This window comes from Scatophagus argus, chromosome 2, assembly GCF_020382885.2.
Source record: "Scatophagus argus isolate fScaArg1 chromosome 2, fScaArg1.pri, whole genome shotgun sequence".
Classification (NCBI taxonomy): Eukaryota; Metazoa; Chordata; class Actinopteri; family Scatophagidae; genus Scatophagus; species Scatophagus argus.
Window position 1 is genome coordinate 7,620,420 of NC_058494.1, and position 20,976 is coordinate 7,641,395.

Below are 20,976 nucleotides of genomic sequence, written 5' to 3' on the forward strand. Positions count from 1 at the left end.
ATGTGTTCTCCATTTACAAGGCACAACAAAGAGGAAAGAAAGAGAGAGGAGGGCTAAGGCTAAGTGCACTATGAGGACTGTAAGACAGGATGGAAGCAGGAGACGTGAGAGATACAAGGGAAACCAGTGAGATGCTATTGTGAGCCAGTCACCTGGCATGGAAATGTCCCCTGAAGCCAAGCATGTTATCAGCCCATCAACCTTCTGTCTCTGCAACACCTTGTACCAGCACAATTACATAGGTGGCTGGATGACACACTTTCACACTCAGAGAGACAGGGGAGTGGAAGATCTTAAAGAAGTGAAACAAGAAACAACAAACTGAATGAAAAGCAGAGGAATAATATTCTCACTGTCAGCTCCTTTTAAGGTGCTTCCTTGGCAGAGGTCTAACACTGGATATCTTTAAGCTTCTGCCTTGCCTCTCTTCGTTTCCTCTCCTCTCTTCTCCTCTGCTCTCAGCGTATCTCTGACTTCTCTTGACTCATTGCCGTTTCCTCTCTTTCCCTTCACACTTCTCTTCACACATCCTGATTCAACTCCTCTGCTCTGCTCCTTTCACCTCTCATCCCTTCTGCTCCACATCTCACTCCTCTTATCTCCTCATATATACCCTCATTTCATGTCTTTTTGCACCTCTTTTTTCCCTCCACTCTCTCTTTCCAGCTTCATCTTTGCTGCTGTCTGTCATAGCCTCTCCGTTCCCCTCCTCTTCTTGTCTTCTGCTTTCTTTGCCCTGCCAGTTTAAACAGACCATGTTGTCTGAATGGCAGAACCTGCTAATCCTGCATGTAACAGCTGCTTAGTCCAGTGATCACCTAAAAAGAAATCCTGTCTTGCTGCGTTTCAAAGGGTATGCTTTAGGGAGCTAATCCATGCAGTGCAACTCACTGGATGTTTGTAGAGGTAAAATGAGTCTGTGTGTTTTGACAATTATGTGTGCACAGTGCTTGCTTCATGTGGATTTTTTTCTAAAAAAAAGTGAGGGTTAGTGTGTTTAAGGGTGAGATAAACCAATTAAAACACAGGCAGCATGTGTTTGCCCTGGAGAGATGGATACTTTTGCTTTGAGTCCCTCTATGAGAGACATGAGACAATGAGGGACACAGTTAAATTGAAAAAAAGCCTAAGTGAACAGACATTAAAAGGGCACTGAAATGTCCCTCAGCCCATCATTGTGGAACAAATCTATTTTGCCTACAGCCGATAAGAACCAAACATCAGCTGATGAAGCATTCTCCATATTCTCTTATCACAGAATGCAAAGTATCCACAGTACACAAAATCTTTACAAAAGTCTACTAAGCCCCTCTTTGTATGAATAGCCTCACACACTCATCACGGCAAAGCCATGTGCGGCTTATCTCTGTCTGTAAATGACAAAAAAAAGGATTGACATCAACTAATGATTATTTTCATTATCAATTAATCAGTTTTTATTAAATATAATACTAGGCTTATTAAAAGAATAGCCAGGATTATAGGTGATACACTCCTTCACCTACCTTCATGCTGAGAGTTAGATGAGAACAGCAATATCACTGTCATGTCTGTATGATAAAAATAAAGTTGGAACTAGCAGGTAGTTCAGTTAAAGACTAGAGAAAGTGGCAAACAGACATTCTGGCGCTGTCCAAAGGTAATAAAATCCATCTACCAGCACTTTTAAATCTCACTTACTAACACATTATATCTTGTGTGTTTAAACCTGACAACAAATAGCATAAAAATGAACAATTTGCCATTTTTTGCCAGACTATTTTTTGGCTGAAAACCAGCTGAGAGACTTCAGGAAGTTAGCTGAGCCAAGCTAACTAATTTCTGGCTGTAGCTTTGCACTATATCTACAGACATGAGAGTGGTCTTAACCTTGTCATATAACTCTTGGCAAGAAAGTGAATTGTGTCTGATCAGCTCAGCAGACAGCACTGACATTACCACATCTTATGTTCGCTTTATAGAAATTAATCAGAGCAACACATTGCAATATTGAGGAAAAGGTTAAACGCTACAAGTTTTTGCAAGTAAAGTAAAAACAAACAGCCCCTTCACAGTCAGGTGTCAATGTGTCTTTTGTCCAACAAACTCTCCAGAACTCGAAGATATTTAATTAAAAGAATTTGTATCATACAGACAAAATCAGCATCATCAATCAAAAGCTCATATTTAAAAAGATGAAACCATGTTTGCCATTTTTTTATTGATAAATGATTCATCAAAAATGAGTAGATTGCTAAAATTGTTCTTTACTCATTTCAAGTAACTGGCTGATCAATCGACTTATCATTTAAGCATGAGATTGCTGTCTTTAAAATGAACTCTTTGAATGCATTCCAGCTGGCTATAATTGTTTCTTTGGGGGAAAAAGCAAAAAAGCCTCACAAAGATGTTGATTTGTTGCTAATTAATTGACACGAATAAGAGTCACATGAGGTTAGCCCCATGTGGCTCTGAAGTGGAAATGAGTAGTATTTGTAAGCTGCCACTGAGGAGATTCCTCTGGATAAACAATCTTCACACTGTGCTCCCCTCTCCCTTCTTCTCCCCCTCCTCCTGTGAGCAAAGGACTCCAGTAGCTGTGTTGCTCTTTAATCTCAGGGACTGGGCTCTAAGCAGGAAGCTGCGGGGAACAGAATTAATAGTGGTGGCGGCCATTGGAGCTAGGAGCAGGGCTGGACTGCAGATGGATCTGGGAGCTGGGGGTAGCTATCGATTGTTACAGGGGATATGTTTTCTACTCCCTGGGAGTGTCGAGGAGGCCAAGTCAGGATTGCCCGGCATGCGGTGTGCTGGTTGTGAGCACACACATACACACAAACACACACACACACACACACAGCCCTCCCTGAGCTCTGCTGAGGAGTTAGGAAAAACCGGAGGGGGTAAACGTTAATATCATCCATCACTGGTAGGTACATTTAGAGAGAAGCCCGTGCTGCTGGGAGTTTCAGCATCCCCTCCGGGAATGGTTTAGTCCATTCCTCAGTACAGAGTTGGCCCTTTCCACTTTCCCCCATTTCCTCTGCCACAGGGGGAAATATTTCACCTGTCCTTTTTCTCTCTCTTTTTCCCTCTCTCCCCAATCTCCTGTGCAGCAGAGAAAAAAAAGCACATATCTCTCCCTCAGCACCTGTCCAGCTTCACCACTCTCCTCCTCCACCTCCTCCCCTGGCCTACGTATCATCCCTCGCTCTAGGAAGGAAAGCAGTTCATCTGCTCCACCCCCCCCTCCCCACCCCCCTAATGCCATAATTTACTGTTACAGTCCCATGGTAGATGTGAGGGAGAGAAAGGTACCATCACATATCAGTTTCACCCCACCCTCTCAGCCCGATCCCTTTAAAACACATCATTCCTATGGGGCTGAGCTGAGATAAGCTGCATGTGCCAGCAGTATGTACTCTGTCAACACAAGCCAGCGTGTGGACTGCCATGTAGACGACTGTATCGCCATGTATTTAAACATATATTCAAGTTGATTAAAAAATACAGTATTTCTTATGGTTGAGTAGGTGGCTGTTAAGTCATCTCAGCAGCATACAGGCCAGCTTCTGCTATGACCTTCCTGCCACGTGGCTAACGAGCTCAGATTAATTACCTGGACCGAATCCCTGCAATACTCTGAACAAGATGTGGCATCTGGCATGACACGGGAGACTGATACACTGACAGACTTGGTTCACAGCTGCTCTACCTCAGGACACCTCTCGAAGAAATGAGCTAGGGTAGATTCAGGGCGACCTAAATGCTTAGTGACTTCTCAGAAGTCTTAATTATTGTAGTTTATAAGCTGTAGAGTTTGGGGGTGAGAGCAGCTGCTTTTTTCTGCTTTCTTAGTTAGACAGTTTAGGTATATAACACTCAAACAAGGAACAGCCACAGACTGAGCTTAAAATTGTATTCAATAACAAATAGCCCACAGAAAAGAGTTTCAAGGGGTCTGAACTGGCAAATGACAACAACAACACTCAAGCTGGAAAAAGGGTAAAGAATTACAAAAATGAGCCACTGATGCCTCATTCACATGCTTAGGGTGACTCTCTAGTGTGTTCATTGTAGTTTTCAGGTTATGAATATTTCCTGAGCTGCTGCTGCCTTTTTCTTTCTTCTTTTTCTCCCTTCGGTCAATCCCTTCAATCCTCTTCTCTCCCAATGGCTAAAACCGGAGGAATGCTGGTCACATGTAATGTAAGTGTGTACGTGTGTGTGTGTGTGTGTGTGTGTGTGTGCGTGCGTGTGTGTGCAAATGCACAATTAGAGGCGCTCTGATTGAACAGTCTGGGTTTGGTATGCACAGAAGCCTCTTGTTGTGTGCCCTGCAACAAGCCCCAGAGCTAAAGTGGTGAAAAGGGAGTGTGTGTTTGTGTGTGTGTGTGTGCATGTGCGAATGTGTCACAAAAACCTAGAGGAGACAGACAGTGAGGACCTCTGAAAACTGTTTAACAGCTTTAGGTCTGGCAAATGGTATTTGGAGAAGCATTTGCATTATCTGAAATGAAACCAAAAATAAAAATCCAAAAAAAGAGTCTTTCCTCGGGAAATCTTCTTAAACAGACAAATGATTGTAACTGGCTACTCGTGAAACCAGTAAAAAAAGATTAATGTCTCCCAGAGACAATGATCTTGAGGCCGAGACTTGGGTGTTCAGTAAGAGCAGAGGGCAGAGGTGAATTCACAAACCGCTGTTGAATTTCCACTTCTTTCTGATGGGTATTCTTGTATTGCAATTATATGGCCATATTTGTATGCACGCATTTGAACTGGGCAAAGTCAAAAAACCCAGACCTCTGGAACCACAGACACAAGGAGTGAAGACATGAGGAGTTTCTTGTACTTATAAAAATAACCTTTTAGAATACAGAAAAGCTCTACATGAAATGGTCCACACAAAGATACATATGACAAAATGTATTAACTGTGGGGGATTTTTTGATGGATTCTCTCAAGGCCAATGTGGAATTCAAAATTTTTCTGCTTCCCACACAATACGTTAGAATGCCATGACAAAACTTTTGTGATATTTTGCACTAACTTTCCCCCAGAGCTCCTTCTGTGTATGTAGTGTTCAGCTCACCGACAGTGTAGATGTTCTCTGTTAGCCTGTTGATACGCAAAACCCACATCTGTGCAGTTCAAATCATCCTACAGATAATATTTAAATGTATAAGACTGTCCTAAAATCAGTGTTTACACACTACAAAACAATGTCTCTAAATCATCACTTACACTATGACCCACAAGAAGTGTGTGGTGGTGTCTCTATCTCTGCTTCTATTTTCTTAATGTTTTGGTATGCTCAGGACTTTTTTTGGGTGTCATTGATTATGAAGAATGTAATTAGCTTAGCTTAGCATAAAGACCGGATTCACCAGGACGCTGCCTGCCTGACTGAAAGTGCTGGGAAATTCCTCCCTCTCCTCCCAGGGCAGTTTGACACACAGTTTGTCGCTGTTTTCAGCCTCCAGTGGTGATTCAGTTCCACTTCAATATATGTCCGATATGACACCTATGTTAATTATTTTCCTTCTGTAAAAATCTTCTCCACTATGCTTTATGTAGCACAATCACACATGAGTATTCTATGCTCCAATTCTTGACCATTAATTTCCTTACTCTTGGCTGTTTTAGGCATTGAAACACTAGGAATTCAAGCAATTCATATTTTGTACTAACTCGCTCTTCATAAAAACATCGGATAAATGACTGAAATGTAAATGAGTCACTTCATGAGCATAATTTAATCTAGAACCTGCTCACTGTTGTGGAAATGAACTGAACACTGAACAAAATAAGAAAATACTGTAACTATACTATATTGTAATACTGTAATATTACAGTACTAATACTGTGTTGATATCAAGATCATTCTCTTATGGAATAGCCTCATATAACCTCTAAGATTTATTAAGAGTGGAATATGAGAGTGTGCACTAACAACAAGGAATTTCACATTGGGAACAATGTTAGAGCTAAAATCCACAAAGCATGTGGCCAAAGTGAAGCCAGGCTGCCTGAGTCTCACAAGGTTTGATTTGCCCTCTCTCCTTAAAAATCTTTACTTGGCATCCAAGCAGCTTACATAGATGGATTACCAAACACACACACACACACACACACACTGGTTTACTGCAAGTCATATTTATCCTGAGGCCTGTGTGTGTGTGTGTGTGTGTGTGTGAGAGAGAGAGAGAGAGAGAGAGAGAGAGAGTGGAGTAATATATGATTCCTCTGCTGTGGAGGCAGTGGGAGCCAGAAGGCAGGGAGGGTATTGAAGCTGAGGGTGTGAGTGCCTTAATGTTTATGTACAGTAGAGACTGTAGTGTTAAAAAAATCCGCTCTTCAAGTACATATCTATGCAAATTGTTTTCTCTATTTCTCTATGTGTCTGAGTGACATACAAAAATAATTGGGCACTCATTCACAAGTATCTTAACGCTACTTGCTAATCCATCACATATCAGTAGATTTAGATTAACATGCTTGTTGAGTGCTATTGTAACATAATAAAGATGAAAATATTACTAAAGATGATAATATTAATATATTGTGCGACTGTACAGCTGTCAGTGATGACAAAAAATTATGATGATTCCCAAGTACTCTGAATCTTAATTTACTGCTTGCCATCGAGTCAACTTGTGTTTCTATTATGTAGGGAGCAGTGAGTGAGTGAATGTGGGACTATAATCACTCCCGCATTCACAGCTCTTTAAGTTGCCTTATGGCAGTATAATTCCTACTTCAGCTATAAATGGCTAAAATTCTCCTCATGAAGATTATTTCCTTTTAAATCCTCCTAGTTTGGGAGCCCTATGAAAAGAAATAAATAATGAAATTCAGTACACAAGTAGTTTATAATCCATTTCAGTGATGTCACAGTGAGCTAGCAATGCTTCCTGAACCATGATCAGCTAGCCAAACCTGGCATGCGTTATGCAAGGTAATGAGGGCCAAGCACCTGTGATAACTTGGAAAAGTAAAAACAGGTGAAGAGTTTGTTTCAATCCACAAACACAAATACGTTTTCCAAACCAGCACCAGTGGAACAAAATTTCAGGCCTTCTGGTGGGACTTCTGGCTCCAAAGTTACACAGTGTTACATCTCCTTAAACTCTGATCCTGATCAGATTCAGCTCTGACTTTGGAATTAGCTCCCTCTTTTTCTAGAGTGCAGTGAAATGATATGCGCCCACTCCCTCCTTAAACACCTCACTCTTTCCCCGTCTTTTTTTTTTTTTTTTTGCCTCAAAGTGACTTCCTGTTTTCTAACTTCCTCTGCCTCCCTGCTGGGCAAACCCTGGGAGTTTCCACATGACAACAGGAATCTAAATCATGTGGCTAACATACAGTATATTAGATCCAAATGTGTCAAGGACATGCAAGTCCTTTAACAAGCCATGAGAAGATACTGGTAACTCTCCTGCTGTGTCCCTTTACCCCCCCTCTCACTTAAACCAGCTGCTTCTTTTGCTCTGTGAATAAACCCCAGAACTTTACATCTCCAGCTTTGAATGGAGCGCATCAGGCGATTTCTGAGCCATATCTCACAAGAGCATGAAAAAGTCCCCCCCCCCCATCTCACCACACCTCCCTGTTCAGCCATGAAATGACACCCCTATTTAATCAATTGTGAATCATGAAATTTTGCACAAGAGACCCCTTTTCTTTGCACTTGACAGTGATTGAACTGCACAGCCATGCAATTCCATTCACCACGGCGATGAGAAGAAAAGAAACGAGAAGAAATGGGGGCGTTGCTGTGACATCATGGGCCCCTGCTCAATGGTGCTGCAAACAGTGGGTCCCTTCTGTGCATTGAGGCCACGTGGTCAGACAGTATAGTGGGATTCTATGGGGGTGCAAAGAAGGTGTGTATGTGTGTGTGTGTTTGTGTGTGTGTGAGTGGGTGTGAGTGTGTGGGTGTGTATGTGCCACAGGCTAATAGCCCTTCACACAAACATTTCACAGAAGCTCTAAATAGACCAGGGGTTAAGAATAACAGGGAAAAAGGAGAAAAAGGGGGCTAGAGATTACAAGTGGAGGAGGGTGCAGGAGACAGAGTAAAAAAAAAAGCCTGAGAGAAAAAAAGTGAAGAAGAAGTTCAGAGAAGCAGAACAAAAGAGAGAGTGAGAGAGAGAGAGAGGGAGGGGGTAAAAGACCCCTGATGGGAAAGGCCCCCCATCCCCTTTTCTTTCTTCTGTATGAATGCGCTGGTGGGAACAACGTGTGAATGTATGATGTAAGATCTGTGGGGAGTGTGTCAGGGAACATAGTTGAGATTCCAGGCATCTGTGTGACATAGCGGTGACATGGTATCACCCCAGTGTGACCCCCATGCAGAGGTCAGAGCAGGTCGGCTCCTTCATGTCAAAAGAAAAAAGGGGAATCCATTCAGTCACTGTATCACTCTTATATAAGATGAGTAAAAAATAGGGTGGATGTGTGTGTGTGTTTCCCTAACATGCCTATGTTTGAGTACAGCATACTAATGATGTGCAAATGCATGACTGTGGTGAAAGTCTTGGGTTTCACTTCCACAATGCAACCACAAATTCTGTCTGCAGGACAAGCCTCCAGAAGCACATTATTGTGTAACATAAATAACATGGAGAAGTTAGAAATTAATTCTCTTTTCACCAACTCCACTGAAAACACAAGCTATTTTACATAACTATTTTTCCTCTTGTCTAAGGTCTATGTTCTTGATTAAGGTTGAAAGATGACTAAACAAAAAGAGAACCCATAAAGGGTCCATAAGGCTGCCAAGGACAAACAAAGCTCCAGATTTGTTGTTTATTTTAATCACAAAAAGTCTTCAAACAAATTCAAACAAATTTAGCTGTGCCAGTGGCCTGACTTCATGCAGGGCAATTTCACTCTTTGCTCATTCCAGAGTCAAATATCTCAACAGTCGCACTGACAAATAACTTTGCACATATATTGGTGTTCTCCAGAGGATGAACTCTGTTGACTTTGGTAATCCTTGACTGTCCCTCTAGCCCCACTATGAGTCTTGTTCTGGGTGAACTGCAATGAAATTCTGTACTGACATTGATGTTCCAGTTGATTTATTACTTCAGTAAACAGTCTGCTAATGAGTTTATGGTCTCAATCACTTGTTTCTTCTTCAATACAACATGATGTAAATTATAGTGCCATTAAGAATAAAACAGATGATAAAACAGCGTATGGTTTAGGGTGTGGCTATCTTGTAATTGACAAATTGCCGCCACGGCGTGTCCATGTGTTCTCTGTCAGATCCATTCAGGATAGAGGTGTAGCAATGCGTAGCCTCTCCAACTCCACCATCTTGTCCAAATACCTCTCTGGATCCAAAAAACCAAGATGACAACAGCTGTAATGCTAAACTTGAGGCTTCAAAATAGTAGTCGACAATCCAAAGGATGATGTCATGGCGGATTTACACTTGACCTCAACACGGGTTCAAATGAGGCTCATTGCCTTGTCACACATCAGCGCTCTCTCTCATCTACATGCAGTGTCAGGACAAATTTAGCTCGAAAGAACACCTGAATGCATCAGGTCCAGACAGTAACAAAATTTTTGCTGGGAACACAGTCTTGCAAATTACATAAATTGTCAGTGACCTATGTCACTCTAACAATACAAAGAACACATGTACTGTAAACAGAGATTACAACCCTATTTGCTGTGTTTACAGCTGCAGAGGAAATTAATTTCTGTATATTGATAGACTAAGGTGGGGTGAAAAATGAACAACAAAAAGAAATGGAAGAGCCACAATACGTATTTAGATAGCTTCAGATGTCAACACTAGATATTTTTGGTCCAGTTTTTAAAAACACTATGAAGGAAACAAATTAATTAAAAACAGTTCAATTACTTCACATGGTTCTTCCATGATGAAATATAGGAGACGAAATATAAGTAATTTAATGTGACTGAGTAATTCAGTGGCTAATGACATGGTGGAGAAGGAGCTCGTGCCACAAAAGAGTTATTGTGTTTTTAATAGTGCAAATGGAGAAATTCTTAGGGCATGTCAAAACAGAGAAAAAATCTGAAATTTAGATCATGGACAGTAATTGTAAATAAATATACTGTAATTTTACGCTTGGCCAGATCGCCCATCCCTACTCCCACTTTTGTACCTGGTGTAGTGTGTAGTGTAGAAAACAAGACATTGTGGTTTAACTAGCAGCCCTGCAATCTGAAGGCAGGGCTTTTCTTCATACGAAGCAGTGGGCTTAGCCTCTGCCAATGCACTCAGCTCTCCACAATTTAACTCTGAACAAGACTAACTAACCCTTGAATGTATGCACACCCATGGCCAAAACACAATAAATAACTAAGACAACTCTGGAATAACTAGGAGACCCATTTCTCCTTGCATCTGCCCTGTGCGTTCAGCAGATCAGTCTGGACACAAAAAACTTAGAGACCAAACAGACATTGAACACACCGACACCAAACAAACCAGCAGGCAGAGGGAGCATAAACAGTAACTTTAAACCACGCATTTAGCTGAATGACACTGTTTTGTGTTTAGCCAGCATTTAAATAATGGTTATACCATGGCAGCTAGACTAACCCAGGGCCAGGACAAGTCATATACTGAGGTGAGTATTCACGTGTAACTGACAACCCCTCTAGAACTGTAATTATTTCCAAAGGGGATATTTGGTCACAATCACTTCTTGGTTGTCACACAGAGGTGGCCTGTGGACACAGTTGTTGGTTGGATATCCGCTGAGAGAACTGGGGGTGGAAATCTGTCAGGGTGCAGTACAAACATTTACTGAAGCAGAAATACGATAAAAATTTGTTTTTGTAGTAAGTGTGAGTGGTCCAGTTGTTGCATTTACATTTGTTTAATGCATTTTGCATGCTGAGCAGAATTTGTCTTGAATATCATTTTCCAGATTATTATAATCAATTCATTTGAGAGTCATATCATGTGGTCAAATTTGCATTTAAACAACAAATGCAAGCAACTAATGGCTTTTCTCCAAGCAGCTGTGAAACTCACAGTGAGACACACCACCAGTAATGCCAGTAACCCCCCCTCCAACAAAAAAGAAAAAAGTAAATAAATAAAGAAAGAAAAGGTAAACTCTAACAATCTATAGTTTCAGAGGAATGTAGCTGATAACTTTCTAAAGTCACAAAAGTGACAGAGGCATCTGTCTGATGGAATGAGAGAGAGATAAAGATCAGAGAAAAACAGGGAGGAGGCGAAAAGTGAAGGTGAGGAGTAAAGCACCTAAGCTAGCAATAACGAGTGGAGAGACGGCTGATACGATCTTCTGGTCTGACACCCAGATCATTAAAACATCTAAATGATGGAGGGCCCTGCTGTCCAGCACAGCAGATCCAGAGGCAGAAAGGAGATTTTAGGCTTTAAACTGTCTTCATAGTTTTAAGGACCAGAAACTCAAAGAATCCACAGAAAAATCCATTCAAAATCAATGATAACATTTACAGGGTGAAAATGTTCGAACGATCACTTTGCAACAAAACAAAACAAGCATTTAGTGTGACAGAGTCCAGAGTCCCTCTACAGCAGTAACTACAGTAATTGTGTTTAAAGGGAGCTATTGATTATTTCTAATCCTGTTTAGAATGACACAGCCACAGATTTCCCTGTTAGACCGGCTATTAATTTTGGCAGCAGTTAACTACAGTTTGTTTTTGTTTTTTTTAAACAATACTGTTTTGATCAGTGGAACTGACCTCTGCATCTCTCAAGTTACGTGCAGATGATTTGGACACTTGTTCCTCATTGGCAAGGCACTGCTGGATTCACAACAAAAGTTTTGTTGATTTGACGGTCTGTTAAATTTAATGCTTTTTTAAGATGGAGGTAAAGGATAACTCTGAGTGTAAACCAGGGAGAGAAAGGGATGAAGAGGGGGAAGACTGAGACTATTCAAAGTCTGTTAAGCTCGTATTCAAAGACAGATGTTCATTAAAAACAGTCGCTTGGTAACCACTGGTCAGGCTACAGGTACAGCAACGATTAAACGCTAAAGTCAGCGTGCTAACATGCTCACATTGACAGTGCAATCACCATCTTAGCTAACATTTGCTAATTAGCACATGAACAATATGTAGAGCTGGAGCTGATGCCATTAGGGTTGTAGGTGAATTGGACAAACTGAAGCTTTTACCTGATGATAGTATGGATAGTACTGGACAGCATCAGTACCTGTACTATTCAGAAACAATCACATCAGAACTGCCTTTTCCTTCTCCCCTCTCTATCTTGACTCTTAATCTCCAATAAGTTACAAATACCAAACTTTGACTGGACAAAGTGGACCGCCTTCATTAAAAACTGGCTCACGTGCTAACATTTAACTCCTGTTCAACTGTATCTGCAGTACCAGCTTGGGGGAGATTTTTCATTGGTAGAGATCATGAAAGAGAGAGATGTTAACAACGGAAATACACTGTTGTCTCATTACAGAAGCACAGGACAGCAAAGACAAACAAAATGTAGACATTCCCACTTTTCACCAAAGCACATGATTTTGCTTGTTATCACCAAAACACAAAATAGCATATTTAGCATGCCTTTAAACAGTCATTTACAAGGAAACATAGCATGTAATTCTCCCGCAATTACAGCTAATCAGCTGAACTGCTGAGGTTCCTGAGAACAACAAGCGCCATGCGTCGCTTCTCACTGTTGACTTTCCAACACTAATCCCACCTCAGAACAGCATGAAGTCTCTCCAAAATCCCACCAAACCTTTTAACCCCAACATCAAAAGCCATTTGCTGCCAGCAGGGCTGCCGGACCGGGCCACACCCAAAACAAGTCACGACGCAATCTGGTCAAATTACAATGTTCACCCTTTTCTACCCTTTAAGGGCACCTTAATATCCCCTTCACCACCTGGCTGGCATCAAAGCCCAGAAACCCAGTGCTTAACATGGAGACACATCAGAAACAGTTTTGGCTTTCATTTCCTTCTGCACAGCAGGAGTGCACAGGGACATGCCAGGCCCCCGGCTCAGTGTGAAAGAGAAAAACACTGAGGTAGACAGGGAGTCTCTTTTGCAGCCAATAATGTCAGTAATTTGTCCACAGACTGAGGAGAGAAGAGACAAAGAAGGTCCTCAGACACCGCTCATTCAGTTGAAAGCACATTTATGCGTGTGTGTGTGTGTGTGTATGTTTGCATTCATGTGTGTGAGTAATTAGCAGCACCATGTCACAGCTCCCTTGCTTGGCTGCAGGGTTACTGGACACCAGGACTCCATCTCCTCCTCCTCCTCATCCTGCTCCGTCATCATCCACCCCCCCCCCCCCCCCCCCCACCCCAGCTGCAGATGTTGGGTTTGGCACGACAATGGAACAGCAGAGAAGAGGACAGATGTTTCCACACGTACATGCATGCATGAACAGATATAAGCACATGGAATTGTCATACATGGAGTATAATATACCAAATCACAGACAGAAGAGACTCACATGCCATCACTTCACTGTCTCTCCTCCAGACTTGCCTGCTGGCCTTGCATGGCCTCTGCACACCCACCATATGCTAACTGCTGGAAGAGGGCTGTAATTTGTAAATGATTTAACCTTTTAACAGAGAAAAGATGAGGTTGGCTATAGCTGAGTCCCTCTGGTTGTGAAGCCAGAGAAGAAATATAAGGACTAGAGCTGTGATTTAGACATCATTTAATTGTACTGTCCAATTATCTATGCAGTTCATGTACTGAAGTGATTTGTGTGTGTATGTGTGTGCGTGAGCGTGTGTGTGTGGTTTTCAAAACAAGCTGGTGCCAAGGCTTAGCTGATAGGCTAATTAAGCTCACCACAGGGAATAAATGTTTCCTCTCTGCCTGCCATTTGTCACACCTGGCACGGAAATGTCACTAGGAAAAGAAACACACACATGCACACACAGACATGCGTGTGCACACACACACTTAGTGCAACAGACACACACATTGGGAGAAGTGCTGAGGCGACAAGCTACTGTGTGAAAGTAAGAGGAACCAAAAAGAAGAGGGAAACCGAAAGAGGAAAAACCAGACACAGACATACAGAGGAAGAGAAGAAGACCCAGGGAATCGAGCAAATGAGGAAAAATGATTTAAAAAATGAGTAGTGAGAAAAGGAAGGGGAACTAAAGAGAGAGACAGAAAAGCTGAGCTCTGTCAAACAGCAACATCCTGTTGAGCCCCACTAGTCATGTTTTCATTACAGTGAAATTTCTGCAGTACAAAATGTGAATGAGTGCATGTTTGCTTCAACTACAGTTAAATTGAATTTGTGCATCACAAGATTAGATAATTGGCTGAGCACCAGCAGCTCTGATAAATTATGACATTTCATTGCTGTTGCACATCTAAGAGGGCATTTGTGTGTTTTTTTTCTAACGAATGCAATGGGTTTATCAGCTGCCGTGGGTAAGGCTGGACTGAACTCGGAGCAGCTCAGTTGTTCAGTTGTAGTCACAGTATGTACACCCTCAAAACAACACACCTTCAGGTTTCAGTGTGGCAGTACAACAGAAACGGTTTGTCTTTTTAAGAACAGGAGCAATTAAGTCTTCCTTTATCACCTTTTCATTGCTGAAATATAAATGCTCACAACAGCATGCCAACATGCTCACAATATCAAACAATATCAACACAATATCAACACTCAAAACCACAAGTAACACATTTTGGCACTGGGGAAAATCTCAGGGGATCATCATACTTCTGTAAGAACAAGAATTTCCCCTCAGGGATAAATAAAGGAATTCTGATTCTGATTAAGATTTATCATATAGGAGCCACAAACACCTGTACAAAATTTTGATGCTATCTGTCATAGTGGCTGAGATATAAGATCTTTTAATTGGGCAATTTTAAAAAGCGCATAACAACAGGTGGATGGAAACAGACCAAATAAAACCACAGCAGTTAGTCAGGTCTTCTCCCAGAAGCTACAATGTCTGCCATGTTGTACTTCAGAATCCCCTCTCTTTCTCTCTTTCAGACACACACACACAACGATCGACGAGCTGCTTCACACTGAAATTTGCTGTTCATTACAGGCATGACAGCTTAAGTGGTGCCCCGCGGCCATTGTTACGCCGCTAACCACCAACACTGACCCACTGCTGTCTGGTACTGCACAGGAGAGCTGAGCAGCACACACCTGAGAGTCCACAGGAGATTTAAGGTCAGGATAAGAAATGATGACAGAAATTATGTAAACCCTATCGGAGAGGATGCAAGCTTTTTGGAGGATGTGAGAGAAAAATAGATGTTGCAACCATCTCTTGTTAGATTGAAACAAATGACCTGCTGTTGTTGTTGTTGTGGAGTGCAGCACTGAAATGGATGCCCCCTGGACAAACACCACATACTTGGATTACACAGTGTGGGGGTCTGGGTGCTGGAGTGGGTGCACGCAAATGTTCATTTCGGCTCTGAAGCCTGAAAATGAAAACTGAAACCACTGTTCATGTGCGAGCGATTACTGTCCAATAGATTAGTTATAACATCCTTTTCAGGGCAGAAGCTTTTCATTGTTAAGAATTTTGATGGAATACAACGTGTGAGGGTGCACCATGGTATAATGTTGTCACAGCACGTGGAAAAACGCTGTCGCCTTGCAAGTCAATGTGAAAACTTGACATTAGGGATGCTGCACCAGGCTGGATCTTTTTTTTCCATCCAGTGCTGAAATTCATGCATGCCACATGGTGTTATTTCCATGGATCACTTCAAAGGGAAGTGGAATGAAAGATCTTGTTCTTTACTAAAGCACAGTGGCATCAGAGGCTCACTGATACTTTCCTTTTTCATCTTCGTTCCATGGAGTTGTTTTATCTGTCTCTTGTCAACATGTCACTTAGTCATCCTTAACTAACACCAATCTTGGTACCAGCTGTCCTTTTTCCCTTCTCCTCCCTCCCTCCTCCTCCTGCTCAGCCCCCTTCTCATTGTTCATCCCATCTCTCTCCTCCTGTGTGCTCACAATCGACACATTGCCATTGCTCTAGTACACGCGACATGCAGTCCGACAGCCCCCGTATGCTCCCGTCCTGTCCAGCACAGCAGAAACATGTTGGCCCCATATGGAGCTTCCCCACAGGGAGAATGAATCTGAAACGAAGTCTGCGAGGATGCTAGCTGAATGGTCACCGGTGGCTTTTATAGTGCTTCTGTACAGTAATGATGTGGAAGCCTTAAGCAGCTTAAACTGCAAGGTGGGACTATTTTTATGAAGCTCTGTAGCTTCCTGTCTCTCTCCCTCTCTCTATTTTTTATTCTCCATATTTCCATTTTCATTTCAAAGTTTCCTGAGGAAGTCTAAAGCACAGAACATCAGCTGTATAAGACTTAGACAAAGACACCAATTTAACTTTATTTTTGCATAACACCTAAAGTTCAGAACTTTCTCAACTTGCAGACTTGCAGCACCACTTTTTACGTTTACTTCACATTCTCTACACATGCTCACATGGTTAACATTAAGGCATCACCAGCTCTCTGTATTGTTGTGAGAGACCAATGTTCCATCCAGCAGTGATAAAAGAGAAGAAGAGCAGAAATAAGACAGTATTCGAGCTTGCGCCTCTTAATCTTCCCTCCTCCGGCTCAGCCTAACTGACATTTTCTTAATTTATTCCTCTCAGGATTCCAACATTTTAATTAGGTCACTCCAAATCTCCTCCCACGCAGCGTTATTTCGAAAAACTTTTTTATTTCATCATGTTTGTCATTTGCCTCCTTCTTCTCTCATTCTCTCTTTTTTTCGCACTTGTCAGTTTTGCTCGGCGGGTTATCTTACTAATGACATACAGTGGTTTTTGCCAAAAGTAAATACTGCAGAGGTAAATACATAATTGAATCGTGGAATTAAATAAATGTGCAGTTTTAAATGGAGAAATCTCTTTTCAGAGTGTCTCTGGTGGAAGAAAATTACCGTACATGACTTGAAAAAAACCAAGCAAACAAACGAACCCAAACACTGAAGAGCTGTTGTCAGCTTTTAGAGGTGTGAATTTTGAACCTCGTGCCAGTAGACAAACTGTCTGTATATGTACACATGTATGTTTAAGCAGGCCAGAATGTACAGCTTGTATGGATGCAAGTTCATATTTTGTGTGTCCTTGAGACCTTAAACAATATTCTTACGGTTTATAGCAAGCACACTTGCGTGCACGTATGCGTTTGTGTTGTGTTTGTGTTGTGTGTTTGTTCTCTACCATAACAGAAAGAAGTGTTTAATCTTTAAGTTGTTCCTCAGTGTACCAGGAGTCCTGGCTTATCTCCAGCCTCAGTAGAAACAAGAGGAAATTACTTTTCTACAAAGTGTCTGACAAGGCAAAATCTTTTACACATTTTCCACTGGCACAGCAGGACATTTACTATGACTTAAATGTTTTGCTGAGGGGTCTAACACACAACTGAGGGACTACCTTTCTGGTTGCAATTCTCTTTTACGATCAGTCGGTACGTGTAAGCACCCAGATGCACCAAGCTGTCGGGCGCCGCTGGGTTATTGTTGAATGGCTTTGGTCTATCCCAGCTGACAACAGGTGAGAGGCGGGGTACAACCTGGACCAGTCAATCGCAGGACCAACACAGAGACAATCACACACACTCACACCTTGGGCCAGTGTAGAGTAGCAATTAACCTATAATGTGCATGTTTTTGGGACTGTGGGAGGAAACCTGTGGGAGTACCCGGAGAAAACCCATGCAGGCACAGGGAGAACATTATTAATCATGTTTTTTTCCTGCAAAAAACCCCACATAATTACACCAGACCAGAGTTGAAAATTATAAAAATGTTATAATGTGATCTAATAATGTCTGCCTTTCTGGGGTAAGCAGATAGTGCCTCGTTGAGATGATGCAGAGAGATAGAGATGAAACAACAGGGAAATAACAAATTATTTATTTCGTTGACACACTAATCCAGTTCTTTTAGATCTTACATTCCTGCCAGTTCCTCTGTTACTCTCTGACGTACAATGCAGGAAAAAACACAGTCCCCATGTTTCTTGAATGACTGCACCAAAAGACTTTCAATTAAAGTACTTCCTGGCTGAGTTTTGTCTACATGGTGACAGGATGTAACCAGAGGAAATTCATGTCATCTATGACCACTTACTGATGCATATTCTATATAATTACTTCGGCCTGTCTGGGTCCCTCTCCTGCACTGGTGTAGCAGAGTGACTCTCCAGTCCTCCAGAGGAATGCCAGCACTATCCTGTTCCAACACAGTCTGACCACTAACAATCAGACTTTCCTACAAGTCTGAGCAGTTCAAACTCCATGCTGATCCATAAGAAGGAGTCAGAGCTACAAGACCCGAGGATTGCTAATCCATGACCTTCTGAGAAAGATAAGCTGAGAAAGTCGGCTATATCTTCACTACACTGCAGTGAGGGTTACGAGGGCTGAGTTGTAGCCTTGTAGTCTCATGTGCTCCAGTGTTTGGCTAAAGCGGCTCTCTGCAACTGCAGAATCATGCTTCTGTGCTGTACTGAGGAGAGATTCAGCTAGATGAGTGCAGTAATTATGTGGTTAGCCTTGGCAAGTGGTGGAGGTTAGTTGATTATTGATACAGCTAAAGGCGTGGAAGCTGAAGGCAAGGCTAGCAGGCTACAGTGGTGCACTGTGTGGCAAAGTGAAACCAGGCTGACGCTAAACTCCCTGAGTCCGAGAGAAAATACAGAGCCCCCTCTGTGTGTGTGTGTGTGTGTGTGTGTGTGTGTGTGATGCAGTGAGAAGGACTATCTTCACTAAGGGGTGTAGGAATAGCTGAGGTTCACTGGGTTCAGTCACACTGGATGTAAAGACTACACTGCGTGTGTGAGTGTCTGGGTGTGTATGCACGTGTGCTACGATTTGGTTTTGGTTCACTTATCCCGGACAGTCATGTACAATCAAATACAGCAACGCTTGCTGTTCCCACTGTATTGTCGAAAACAGTTAATGGTTATATTACCGTGTAAAACAAATTCTAATACAAAGTGACAGATCAAGCCTAATGCTTACTAGTACATACGGAAACCATATGGGCTTGTCAACACAGTAAAGACAGCTTCTGCTGTGCTAATCACTCCGACATAGCAGATGCACAGACTGAGGCATTATTGGAAAAATTAAAGCTATTTTCTCCTCTTTTCACAGTGTGAAACAGCTGTCTAAAATTTGAGAGAGCGAACGAGAGTGTGTGAGAGAGAGAGAAGAGAAAGAGAGACAGAGGGAGAGGAATGGAGCAATGGCCAATATCCAGACCCCGCAGTGACTCAGATCTGATCCTCCAGAGTTGGGGATTAGGTTTTTGATCCAGATTTTAGGCTGCATTTGGGGGTTTTTCCTCAAGCTGGGTCCATCTGAAAATCTGGGTTTGCGCGATGAGGTCACATCGTTTGTGTGTGTGCGTTTGTGGGAAACAAAGAGAGGGAAAAGCGCTCCTGGCCATTGCTCGGTATTCAGAGTGCGCTGTGGCTGGTGCCAGGCACAGAAGGAGCAGTTAGCCAGTCCGGTAGCATCAATTTGTCAGCATATCCCAGTAAAAAATCCTCTGGGGCCCCTGGGAGCCAAAGCAGGGCACTGGCAGGAACACAAAGGGCCTGGGGTGAACCAAAAGGCACTAAATACACACAGCTGTACACTGATATGAAAAACACGCAAAGATGTACATATCATTTGCAATGGATGCATACTGATAGAGACAAGTGTGTGACAAACGTATATATTTAGTCCCATTTAAAGAGTCCTCTCCCCTCATCAGCCCAACACGACAACGCAAACAAACACACAGCTGCAGCGTTATACTAACAGCTGCTGTAGAGCAGGGTCAAAGACAGTGCATGTCATGCAGCCTGTGTCATCTGAATCATCGGGTTTGCTGCAGGCTGGGACGCCATGTGGAGCACAACACACACACACACACACACAACAACAGAGAACTATCACCTTCTCTAACCTTTGATGTTCAGTGCAGCAGGAACATACCCCCTCACCCCCACCTCACTTCTACACACACCCACATAACGTGAAAAGTGTGCACAGCCACAGGCCATCATAAACTTACAACTTTCATCCATTAAACATAGGCAACACAGGATTTCTGTACATGATATATACAGTATGCAGTTCACAAGTTGGACAGCATGAGCCATGCTGGTAACAAACAGTTTGATCTCACACACTCAACACACTGCATTTATAATTCAGAATATACAAGTCTGTCGTTCTCACAGGGATTATGTCCTTACTTGGTTTATTCAAGTCAAATGTATGTAAAGGAATTTGCTTACCAACAGACTACTTGATGTGAGTCAGGCTACTCTTTACCTGTGCATAAATATTATTATATTAATATGAGCTCAGAAACATAAACATGGCGACTTAACTCTGTGATGATTCACTAACCAGGTATGTTCAGCTGAAGAGTAATGTCCCACTTATTATCAGGCTGTGGTCCTTGCTGTTATGCGTACACACTGTGTAAACAATATAAATATAAACAATGTCAAAGGTCCACTGCAGCTTCTTTCTGGGGCTTTCACCCACATCACACAAACCCCTTCAGCAGATGGCGTCCAATACAATGGAAAGTTTGAGCATCTACAACTGCAGGACTCAAATGAGCAACCTCCATCTGCTGACGTGGGCCACGTGGTACGGCTGAAAGCTCCAGAATAAGAACATAAGTGGACCATAAGCTGAAATCGTTCTGTCAACCGCTGTTTCATCTCAGTTCTGTTTAACCCCAAGATGTTGGACTCACATGCTGATGGATGTGAACACATTTTACACTTTTCTGAAAGGTGTGCTGGTGCATCCTCGACTCAAAACACATGGCGGTTGGAAGAACAAAACTATGATAAACCACATAATAACAACGTAAACTGAAGTGAAAGTCCAAAATCAGCAATGCGGAGAATAAATCTGATCATTTGTCACTCCCGTCTCAAATCACCTGTGATTAGAAAGCTGCAGCATCCTCAT

At 42.3% G+C, this 20,976-nt stretch overlaps 1 protein-coding gene across 1 annotated transcript in view; it reads right to left on the bottom strand.

Annotated features, from left to right (window-relative positions):
- The window catches only part of xylt1 (xylosyltransferase I), a 70,016-nt gene that overhangs the window by 34,735 nt on the left and 14,305 nt on the right, over positions 1 to 20,976 (bottom strand). The gene's annotated exons all lie outside the window — the stretch shown is intronic.